This window comes from Ursus maritimus, unplaced genomic scaffold, assembly GCF_017311325.1.
Source record: "Ursus maritimus isolate PB19 unplaced genomic scaffold, ASM1731132v1 scaffold_2, whole genome shotgun sequence".
In the NCBI taxonomy this organism is placed as follows: Eukaryota; Metazoa; Chordata; class Mammalia; order Carnivora; family Ursidae; genus Ursus; species Ursus maritimus.
The window spans coordinates 55,975,666-55,988,417 of record NW_024424452.1 but is presented as its reverse complement, the minus strand read 5'-3'; the positions used below and the strand labels follow the sequence as shown (position 1 = coordinate 55,988,417).

The following is a 12,752-nucleotide window of genomic DNA, read 5'->3' as shown; positions in this document are numbered from 1 at the left end:
AAATCTATTACACTCATAATGTATTAGATTTTTTTAAAGTTACTATTTGCTTCTCCTTTATAACATCTGCCAATATTTTCCTGTTGTCTCTTATATCCTTGGATTTATTTGTCATAGTTATTTTAAAGTCCATGTTTGAAAATTCCTTTAAAAAATATATCTGGTCACTTTATATTTTGAATTTTTCTTCTTTTTAAAAAAGTTCTGTGTTCTAAAAGTTTTTTGATTTTTATTGAATTACAGATATATATATATATAGAGAGAGAGAGAGAGAGAAGGAGAGAGAGAAAGAGAGAGAACATATATGAGGCTTTTGTTGTCATCTTCCTTCAGAAACATTTATGGTTCCTTGAGGCAAGCAGCTATTCTCTGCATAGTAGCAATCCCATATCAGTTATCCCAGTTGGAGTCTATGATGATGTGAAATCAGGCTTTAGTCTTTTGTGACTGAGTGATCTATTTTTGCTTCACCTTTCATTCCAGTGTGCTCTTTTCAGATTCTCAATTAAAAGCCTGGGGAAATTATGAAGTCTTCATTTCAAGAGAGCCCCCAAATTCCCATGAGACTGCAAAAAATCTCTGCTTAGCTTCTCTGCCTATTGCTACTGCTTTCCCTTTTTAAACAGGTAATCATTTCAAAAGGGAAAGTGGTCCCAAACACCCATATTATCCCTCTGTACTTTTCTCAAATCCAAGATTACAGCTCCCCAAATTTTTACTACGTTTGTAGCTTTCCATTGCCTTGATACAAAAGATTTTCATATTTTGTCAGGATTTTTAAGAGGAAGAGTTGATTATAACCTCATGTGATGTTTAGAATTACCTTCCCTTTTGTCTTGCCTTCATAGCTTGTTCAGGTTTCTTAATGACCAGAGGGTATTAGTTTTCACATACTGTGATCTTTTTTCCCCCCACATACTGTAATCTTTGATTTTTAAACTGATAAACTGTCTTTTATTTTTAAAAAATTTTAAAAGATTTTATTTATTCATTTGAGAGAGAGCATTGAGGGGGTGAGAAGCAGAGGGAGAGGGACAAGCAGACTCTGCATTGGGCACGGAAATGCGGGGCTCTACCCTACAACCCTGAGATCATGACTTGAACCAAAATCAAGAGTTGGATGTTCAACTGACTGAGCCACCCAGGTGCCCCAAGCTTTACTTTAAAAAGAAAAAAAAATATGGGTCTTCAGGGCTGAAGGTTAGACTAGGTATTCAGAGTATACTTACGAAGGGTCTAATAGACTGGAATACCCAATAATGCGAATATACATTCATAGACTATAACATAATAACAAAGGTAAACTGGAATTGAAGGACATTTTCTCTAGAATTTGAAGGAGAAAAATCATGGAAAAATCAATAACCATAACATTAGCATTCATTCAATAGGAAGTGATTCATAATTAATTCATCTCACCATCTCATCTATATTTCACTGATGTGAACAAATAGAAATGTATGGTTTGTAATAAATAAGTTATGGATATGCTTTATGTTTAATATATGTAACCTTGATTTAATACAATTTCTTACAGATCCAATAATGCTGACTTCTATGATTTATAACTTTTTTCCTAACATTTTGTGGTCAAAAGTAATTCTGATAACTCTCAAATGAGTTTTTTCTCAGTATAACCCAGAAACCATTTATTATTAAATTTTGTGAAATTTCTTAGAGTACTTGATACAGATTTTTTTCCAGATAGAACACATTCCTCATTATTCCCTTCACAGCAAGATATCTCTTTCTTACTTATGTTTCTCTCCAAACACCTAAGTAAATAAAGCAATCCACCTATAAAAACACTTAACAGATTGGTAAAAACTCCTACAATGAAACCACAACAGCAGATTTTTAAGTACATAATTTCTTATTGTCTTATAAAAATTTTTCCAGTAAATAAAGAATGAAGAGAACAGGAGAGAGGAACAAATTCAGAGTGGGAGAGGGAGAGAGTCAGAAACAGAAACAAGGAAAGAAAGAGAGCAAATATTTTGATGAAAAAAATGAAATAAAAGTTGGTTAAATTGATCTAAGTTGATTACAGGTGAAATGTCAATTTGGTTATGGTTTTAAGTACCATTTTTTAAATTTTTATATGCAATTATTTATTTTTGTTCTATTTTCTTTATAGAAAAGAAAGGTAGAATAGGTTTATGCTTTGGGATCCTGGTGGGGAGGGAGGAAGTACTGATGTTTTGTGCTGGTTTTAAGTGAACTGATAGGGGGAATGAGTGATAGTCTTAGTCTTCTAGGGCTGCTATAACAAAAATATCACATACTGGGTGGCTTAAACAACAAACACTTAAATCTTACAATTCTGAAGGCTGGAAGTCCAAGATCAAGGTGCAGGCAGATTCATGTCTGGGAAGGGTCTGCTTTCTGGTTCATAAATGGCCTTCTTCTCGTGGTGTCTTCACATGGCAGAAGAGGCAAGGGAGTTCTCTGGGGTCTTTTATAAGGGCACTAATTGCATTTATGAGGACTCTCCTCTCATGATCTAATCACCTCCTGAGAACCCTACCTCCAAGCACCATCACACTGGGGATTAGGCTTCAACATACAAATTTTGGGGTGGCCACTGTCTGTAGAATTCTGCCCTGGTTCCCCCAAATTCATGTCCTTGTCACATGCAACATAAATGCATTCCATCTCAACAGCCCCAAAGTCTTAACTCATTCCAGCATCAACTAAAAAGTCTGAAGTATAAAATCTCATCAAAATCAGATACAGGTAAGACTGTCCAGATGTGAACCTTGTAAAGCCAAATAAATTATGTGCTTCCAAACTACAATGGTGGAACACACATAAGATAAACATTTCCATTCCAAAAGGGAGAAATAAGAGAAAAGAAAGAGGTAATACGTTCCAGGTAAGTCTGAAACCTAATGGGGGGAAATAACAATAAACCTTAAATCTCAAAAGTGATTCTCTTTGGCTCAATGCTCTGTCTTTGTGGCCCTCTGGGGTGGCAGTGTCACTCCCAGGGCTCAGGGGGACAGCCTTTTAGTGGCTCACTGCCTGGGTCTCTCCAGTCTGACAGGTGCCTCTGTCTTTTGAAATCTAGGTAGAGACAGACATGCACCTTGGGCTTTTACACTCTGCTCACTGGTGAGGACTGTGGCTAGAGGAAGCTGCCAAATTTGCTTCCTGTGCACTCCTGAGGGGAGACCATCACTGCACTGGGGCCTACCAAAACCATACCTGGGACAGGGCAGGGGCGGGGGGAGCCTGGTGCCAGAGTGTGAAGGGAGCATGCGATGTGAGATGGCACCTGGCACTGTGCAGGAAGTGTGCTACTGGGTCCTACAGGCACAGCTCCCCCTTTGAAACCACACTGTCTCCCAGGTCCTTGAATTCTGGGCCTGGGATTGGTGCAGCAGCTTTGATAATCTCTGAATTGCCTTTGGGGTCATTCTTCCATGGTCTTCAACAATAGCTTCTGGTTTCTGCTGAGATGGCTGACTCATACAAATCTTCTTATCAAATGGTCAATTGGCCATACCCTTAGTGTTCCTATATTTTGCAATATGGATAGTCTGAGAATTTCCCCAGATTATGAATTCTACTTCCTTTTTCTCTTAACAATTCCATCTTTATATCATTTCTCTCTTCTCATGGTTTACTATAAGTAATCGGAAGGAGACAAGCCAACCTTCAACATTTGACTTAAATATAGTTTCAAATGTAATCCATGATTAAGACATTTTCAGAAGAATGTAAATCACTTAAAACTATCACAAACTAGTATTGCAAACTATTGTCTCAATAAGGGAAGTTGTGTATTTGTTAGAAAGTTACCAGAATCCTATATTTTTAAAAAATAATCCCTCAATTCAGGCATTGACTTATTAATTTACTTTTTTGTCTTTTAATATTTAAAGACTTCAGTTTTAAACATCTCTAAGACATTCATTAATCCATTTATATTACTTTTAACATTTAAATTAACTTCAAGTGGCAGAAGAAACAAAACTATGTAATGAGAATATACTTTAGCACTATGTCTTCAAATAGGGAAACCAAAAAAAACTTACTACCACTAAAATAAACCAACCAACCTAATTTATTAGGCATGTTTGCATTTTATTTCCCTTCACAAGATTTTTTTGGGGGAAATTTCACTTTCAAAGAATCAAGTACTTGCAAACAGAGCAGCTAATCTTTCCAAAAATAAAATCCAGTATCTAGATTCTCAAAACTCACAAAATCAAATGGAAATGTTTGGTTGTCAGCCAATAGTGTCATGCTCAAGTCAGCTTCACACCACAGGGAATAATCTGTAACTAATTTCAGTAGGCAAATTCCAATTCTAAACACTATTAGAGGTGGTTGGCAATTGTCTTATTGCTGAATTGTATATGATAAATTTTCTTTGGCAACTTTCTATACTATCAAATAACACACTGGACAACTATAAAGGTTTGAATTAACTTAGTATTTCAAAAATTTCAAACTTAATTATAATTATTTAAATATAAATTTCTTATAGATGCATCTATAAGAAACATGCCTAATGTAATATAATGACAACAAAAGAACTACTAATAATCATTACTAAAAGCTTTTCCAATATATGTACAAGTACATAATTGAACTCAAACACCAGTGAAAATATTATAATGTTAGCTCCAATTCATTATCAGACTTTCTGTGATAAAGGATAAAAATTAAATGTAAAAACAAAAATCTGTGTATCCGTTTTTCTGGAAGGCTGTTTCAAATGGATTCAAAATGGCCTAAACAATGACCACAACATAATATGAATTCTCACTATAATACCTCATAATACTGATACCTTAATAATTTTTAATCCTTGTTCTATGGAATAAACCTATTTTGGAAGCTTGGCAAAATATTACCAAGAAATTTAAATATGAAAGTCAAGTCCAGATACATATTTTCTATATATAACAAAATCGCCAGTTTTAATTATAAATGGCTCCCAATAAATATTAGCACTCCAAAATTCACACAATGTAAATTAAAACAGGTATAGCAGAAAGTGCAATCTAAAGCATGCTCACATTTCAAAGATAAATGATTGAAGTTTAGCCAGCAAAAATTCAAATAGGCATATATGTAAACATTTTTATGCAAACTTGGATGAGTAAGATATAAGAAATGACTTGTTTCAATAATTTTATGTACAGCTTGTATACATCTTAAAACAAGTACAACTGAAAACATTTTTATGTAAAAGCCAATATAAAGTCCAACGAAATGCTAAATAACAGTCTTACAAACTGGTCTCTCAAGAGAATAACAACTGAGAATGGTATTCCAAGAAATGTTCTCTTCTTGATTGATCATTTCTGTTTTAACTGAAAAGACATCTGCCAGCTTCTGTTTTCGAATTTCTGAACCTCTGACTTTAAGGCGTAACAAGCATTCTCCACTTTGGCCAAACTTTGTTTTAAGGTATACAACGTCTTAGAAACCTCGTAAGGTCCAGTATAGTCAATGAATGAAAACCCATCATAAACCTGACATAAAAACTGGCTCACTTCAAAGGGTGTGTCAATGTTCCCATCCCCCACGCTGTTAATATACATCTGCATCAACTCTCCAGTTAAAATAGCCATTCCCAGAAGGTAATCAAAGGTAATCAACAGGTGTGATTTTTAGTCTTCCAGTTCCAAACTGCTTCCTCTGTGCATCAGAGGGCTGGGGGTGTCTTATTTTCTTTTTATATTCTACTACTGTAAATATCAATTGTTTAATTTCATCCATACTGGTAAGTGATCATGTTCTGATGAACTGCTGAAAAGAGACAGCCTCCACATATTCCTGCAGTCCTGTAGTAACGGCTCTATGGAATTGATGCATGTCCTCTCCTGAAGAGCTCTTGGGCTACTTGTGATATCTTTTGTCTACTACCATCCAATTCGATTTCTGATTCAGTCAATATATCTTCCATATCAGGAGCACTTGTAATCCTATGGAGGAGAAAAATTGTCTTTTACTTTCAGCAGTTATATCTTGACTAAGTCTCTCATTTTTGTCATGTTTTGCATCANNTTCCTGCTGAAATGATGTGAAGGCCAACAGCACAAGGGAGTAGTGACTAAGGTGCTGGCTAGAGAGAGCCTGCTCAGTAGCCCTTTGCAGCCAGCCAAAGTCAACACACTCAATTTAATAATTTACTTGTTTAAATAACAAACACACACATATACTTCACATAACTCCTACTGATATAGCTTATTCCTATGACAAATTTTGAAAATCAATAATATTAACTTTAGGAACTGTGGTAAATCTTGCTATTTGGTTTTATATTTAAAGGCTAAAGGCTCTTGATGTTTGGTTTTATGTTTATTTGACTAGGATTTATGCTGTGTTTAATATCTGCTCTAGCTGCAGATGTCAGAGACTAAAATTTCTTCTGCAGCTTTTGTGTCTTCTGTTGTCTTGGATTTTTCTTGAGACTCCTTTTTAAATAGGGTCTGAGTCTTGCAGTTCTTTTCAGCTTCACTTTTCAGTTGTCATACATAAGTCTGTTGATGAGGTGGTAAGATGTGGGGGCCGGGGGAATGCTCTCTAGCAGTAAGATCGAGTTGGGTGTTAAGTCTTTTGGTAAGCTGTGCCCCACAAGTACTTCTCAGTCTTTATCTTCCTCTTTTCTTTTTCCTCCTCAGGAAGACAGGAAGGCTGGGGGGTGGGGGGTGGGCTGAAGATGGGTATTTCCCTTCCTTCACATTCGTAAAAAGAGTTTCCATTATGGGCAAGCCTTTGTTAAAAGAGAACAGAATTCTCTGAGCGTATTCCAAAATGGTTACTTTACCCTTACTCCTGTTGGAAGCAGGGTTTTTTTGTTTTGTTTTGTTTTGTTTGTTTTTTTCCTTCAGATCTTTAGAGTGAAAACCTGGTAGGACACCTGGAGGGAAAACTACAAAAATGCAGGAGATGCCTAGCACTGATCTCCCTGACGTTTTTATTTCTGAAGTCAGTCCACACTAGTCTCTAGCAATTAGTCAAGTATCCTTTATTACTACTGATGCTGGCTCTAGTGGCTGCTTCTGCTTCTGATAAACTATAAACTCTGCATCTGCCTTTCTTTCTAATTTTTCAGCACACTGATTTGATCTGTGACTTTAATTCTCTGATGGATCTAAGAGAGGTAGTGATGTCTGTTTCTTCAGCTTTTTTCTTATTATGAGGATGGGAATGACAACCTCCAAACCCTATATTTGGACTGGGAACTGGAAGTCTAGTACCAACTCTGACTTGTATGGCTAATGAACTATTAGTGGGATGTGATATGGATTACTTTGGGGTCAATGTTTTAAGAGTCAGCATAAAATTTGCAAGTTTTAAGTATAATATCACTCATATTTATATAATAATTATTGTCAGAAAATTACAGAAGAATTTAAATCTGAAATTAAATAAAATCAAGACAACTCATCCAAAGATATGTTTATTATTAAAATTTTACCTAATTTGGGTATGTTGCATATTTTATTCCAAAAAAACTTATATGATACCATTTTACTTAAACTTTTGAAATAAGAACACTAAAAATTGCTATTGTATTTTTAGTTACATTGGAAAAGGAAGTACAGTAACAATCAAAATGATGCTTTGATAACATTTTCAAGTAATTATAAAATGTGTCAAACTTTTTTTGATATAAATTAAATTTTTGAGAAACAAAATAGTTTTTAAAGACAAATCATAATGAAGATATTAAGTATTAGAAATTTTCTAAATACTGAAAACTTACAATATATTTTTTGATTTCCCATGTTTTTATTTTATATGTGTATGAAATGACATTATATATTGGGGTCACCTAAAAGCTTTTCAGTCTTTTTGTTATATTTTCTCCAATTTCTTCTTCTTTGATAGTGTAATTATGCCAGTACTACTGAGAAGGCAATCTTAATATAATTAGTAGTCTATGAAAATAAAGTGGGATTCACAGATTCTAAGTTATTTTCCTTTTAACATTCAAAACAGTCTTACTTTGTTGAGGGTTTTTATCATGAATGGATGTTATACTTTGTCAAATGATTTTTCTGCATCTATTGAAATGATCATATGGTTCTTATCCTTTCTTTTATTAATGTGGTATAACATGTTGATTGATTTGTGAATACTGAATCACTCTTGCAACCCAATAAATCCCCCTTGATCGTGGTGAATGATTCTTTTAATGTATTGTTGGATTCAGTTTGCTAGTATTTTATTGAGAATATCTGTATCCATGTTCATCAGGGATATTGGCCTGTACTTCTCTTTTTTAGTGGAATTTTTATCTGGTTTTGGTATCAGGGTAATGCTGGCTTCACAGAATGGATTTGAAAGTTTTCCTTCCTTTTCTATTTTGGAATAATTTGAGAAAGATAGGTATTAACTTTTCTTTAAATGTTTGATAGAATTCATCTGTGACACCATCTGGCCCTGGGCTTTTGTTTGTTGGGAAATTTCTGATTACAGATTCAATTTCTTAGCTGGTTATTGGTCTGTCAAGTTTTCTATTTCTTCCTGTTTCAGTTTTGGTAGTTTGTATGTTTCTAAGAGTTTATTCGTTTCCACTAGGTTGTCCTTTTTGTTGGCATATAGTTTTTCATTGTGTTCTCTTATAATTGTTTCAATTTCTCCTCTCTCATTTGTGATTTTACTCATTTGGGTCCTTTTTCTTTTCTTTTTGTCAGTCTGGCTCGAGGTTTATCATTTTTATTAATTCTTTCAAAGTACCAGCTCCTGGTTTCATTGATTTATTCTACTTTCTTTTTTTTTTCAGTCTCTATATCATGTATTTCTGCTTAAATCTTTATTATTTCCTTCCTTCTCCTGGCTTTAGACTTTGTTTGTTTAGAGGGGACATACCTCAACATAATAAAGTCGATATACAAGAAACCCACAGTTAATCTCATCCTCAATGGGAAAAAATTGAGAGCTTTTCCTCTATGGTCAGGAATAAGACAGGGATATCCACTCTCACCATTGTTATTTCACATAGTACTGGAAGTCCTAGACTCAACAATCAGACAACAAAAAGAAATAAAAGGCATCCAAATCATTAAGAAAGAAATCAAACTTTCACTCTTCACAGATGACATGATACTCTACGTAGAAAACCCAAAAAGACTCCACTAAAAAATTGCGAGAACTGGTACGTGAATTCAGTAAAGTCGCGGGATACAGAATCAATATACAAATACAATATTTCAATAGAAATCTATTGCATTCTATACACTAATAATGAAGCAACCAAAATAGAAATTAAGGAATCAATTTCATTCACAATTTCACTAAAAACAGTAAGATGTCTAGGAATAATCTTAACCAAAGAGGTAAAAGGCCTCTACTCTGAAAACTATAAAAGACTGATGGAAGAAATGGAAGACAACATAAAGAAATGGAAAAACATTCCATGCTCATGCATTGGAAGAATATTGTTAAAATGTCTATACTACCCAAAGCATTCCACATATTTAATGCAGTCCCTATCATAACTGCAACAGTATTTTCACAGAGCTAGAACCAACAATCCTAAAATTTGTGTGGAACCAAAAAAGACCCCAAAGAGCCAAAGCAACCTTGAAAAAGAAAAGCAAAGCTAGAGACCTCAAAATTCCAGACTACAAGTTATATTACAAACCTGTAGTGATCAAGACAGTATGGTACTGGCACAAAAACAGACACACAGATCAACAGAACAATAGAAAACCCAGAAATGAACCTGAAGCTATATGGACAATTAATCTTCAACAAAGCAGAAAAGAATATCCAATGCGGGAAAAAAAGAGTTTCTTCAATAAATGGTGTTGGGAAAACTGGACAGCAACATGCAGAAGAATGAAATTGAACCACTTTCTTACATCTTACACAGAAATAAATTCAAAATGGATGAAAAACATCAATGTGAGATGGAAAACCACCAAAATCCTAGAGGAGAACATAAGCAGTAAGCTAAAGTCAACAACACAAGAAACAACAGGTGTTGGGCCAAGATGTGGAGAAAGGGGAACACTTCTGCACTGTTGGTGGGAATGCAAACTGGTGCAGCCACTATGGAAAACAGCATGGAGGTTCCTCAAAAGGTGAAAAGTAGAACTTCCCTATGATCCAGCAATTGCACTACTAGGTACTTACCCAAAGAATACGAAAATATTAATTCAAAGGGATACAAGCAACCTGATTTTTACAGCAGCATTATCTACAATAGCCAAATTAATGAAAGAGCCCAAATGTTGATAGACTGATGAATGGATAAAGAAAAAATGTTGTATATATACAACAGAATTTTATTCAGCCATAAAAAAAGAATGAAATCTTGCCATTTGCAAAGACATGGATGGAGCTAGAGATTATTATGCTAAGTGAAATAAATCAGTCAGAGAAAGACAAAGACCATATGATTTCACTCATATGTAGAATTTAAGAAACAAAGCAAAATAGCAAAGGGGGAAAAAGGAGAGAGAGAGAGAGAGAGAGAGAGAGAGACCAAGAAACAGACTGTTAACTAAAGAGAACAAACTGATAGTTACCAAAGGGGAGGAGATGGGTTGAATAGGCAATAGGGATTAAGGAGTGCACTTGCTGTGATGAGTACCTGGTGCTGTATGGAAGTGTTGAATCACTATATTGTACACCTGAAACTAATATTATGCTGTATGTTAACTAACTGGAATTTAACCTAAAAATTAAAAAGTAAATTAATCAAAACCAAAAAAAAAAAAACCCAAAAAACCGAAATAGTCTAACATCTCTTTTCTTTATAATAAAGAAGCTCTAAACATAAAGCTTTTGAGGATATCTATAAAACTAATACATATTACCAATTTTTTATTTTTCTTTTTTAAATCCTGTCTCTAATTTCTGAATACTTCTACAAATTCTAATAATCTAAAGTGAGCATGCTGTCCAATCATCAGACCAATTACATTATCTCACAGGAATTTATGTACATGTATGCAGTGATATGCTTCCAAGTGTAGAAGATTTTACCTGTGTTGTTTATTATACATGTAGACAAAAAGTATCTTCTGAAAAGCAGTCAGAAATTTCCAGTTAGCATTTTCTTGGTAGACAATGTAATTAAAAGAATAAAAGCAGTGGGCTGCCTGGGTGGCTCAGTTAGTGACTCTTGATATTGGCTCAGTTCAGAACCTCAGGGTCCTGCAGTAAAGCCCCGCATCAGGTTCCATGTGCAGCGCCGAGTCGGTTTAAGGATTCTCTCCTTCTCCCTCTGCCCCTCCCCACATTTGTACTCTCTCTCTCTCTCTGTGTCTCTCATTAAAAATAAATAAATAAATCTTTTAAAAAATAAAAATAAAACAGCACTGAGAATCAAGATTGCCCTCTGTGTAATCCTTTTGCTACTTATATAGTTGTGTTCCTTTGGTCCAATCAGTGTTCTAGTCAGTCCTCTGTTTTCTCTATGAAATAGAAATTACACCATATGTTCATTCAGGTTATTAAACTTTAAGAATTAAATAAAATGGATTCAAGAGTTTAAGTCATCTAAATAGGGAAACTGACTGAATTTGCCAAGTATAGCCTTCGACAATGCTCCCAAACTCACCCATAGTGCATGTATTAATATTGTTGACAGGACTAAGATAACATGTGAAAGCACATAGAAAATTACAAGGTTTTGAAAAATAACCGATGCCATTTTCTTAATCATGGGTTGTGTTTCTCTTATGTGTTCTGTACATCTACATTCTTTTGATTTTGAATCAACTTTTAATTAACTACAAAAGAATTCTCTAGTTCTAGCCACGGATCCTGATGAAATAATATCTTAACCCCAGGGGCATGGAAATAAATCAGTCTTCCTCCAATGTAATGATCAGTGGAACAACAATTTCTCCACATAGCAGTTACGTTTGCTATACTGAAAATTATGTGTGAGGCTTATACAACAATCCTTATCCCTAGCACACTAGACCAAAATAGATTATTTTAGAACTAAAATTTCTCCACACTATATAAATCGGATTTCAATTTAAGTTCATCCTAAGCCCATCTATAACTTTTAGATCACTGCTTTTGGGGAACGTTGATGCAGAAAATCACATTATTTAAAGGGAAATGTTTTAAGATGACTTTAATTTTAAACTCAAAATCATATATCTTAACAATAGATACTGGAAAGGAAGCTTATCTATGTACTCTGGGAGTTATACATTTTCCCTATCTTCTTTTAAGTCAGGGCATACATTTAACTAGTCAATGTAAGATGTAGTAAAATTCCTGGCTACAATTTATTCACAACCATTCGAAGAAGAATGGTTGATGGATTGATATATTCTGAAATTGTGTACTGAGCTAGAAGAAAACAAATCTGTAAAATATATAAATCTTTTGTCAGACTTTACAAGTTCAAAACCGTTTGAAGCTTTTCTACATCTTTCCTGATGTTTAAATACCTGTGTGATGACATATTGAGGTTAGAGTTCTCAATGAAGCAGTGCTGTGTATTTGAAAGCACTTGCATTGATTTTATCACTAGATAGCAGCTATGTGACAACTGATGGATTGTAGGGACCACAGTCCATTAACTCTATATGCCTATCTCTTACCAGTAGACTTTTAAAGTCTCCTTATTTTTTATCTGCACTTTTGATATTTACTAAAAAAAGCACACTTTTATTTGACCAATATATTTTATGCTCAAGAAATCAATGATATTAATTACCTAGAGTAGACTTAAGTAATATGTATCCAAATCGATCGGTGTGTCTTAGTACTTTATTTTAACCAATAACATAAAATAAATGTTGATTCCATAA

The 12,752-nt window shown here is 34.3% G+C and overlaps 1 pseudogene; it reads right to left on the bottom strand.

Moving 5' to 3' along the window:
- Positions 1-5,229: 5,229 nt before the first annotated feature.
- On the bottom strand, positions 5,230-8,885 carry LOC103658270 (annotated as a pseudogene).
- Between the last annotated feature and the right edge of the window lie 3,867 nt (positions 8,886-12,752).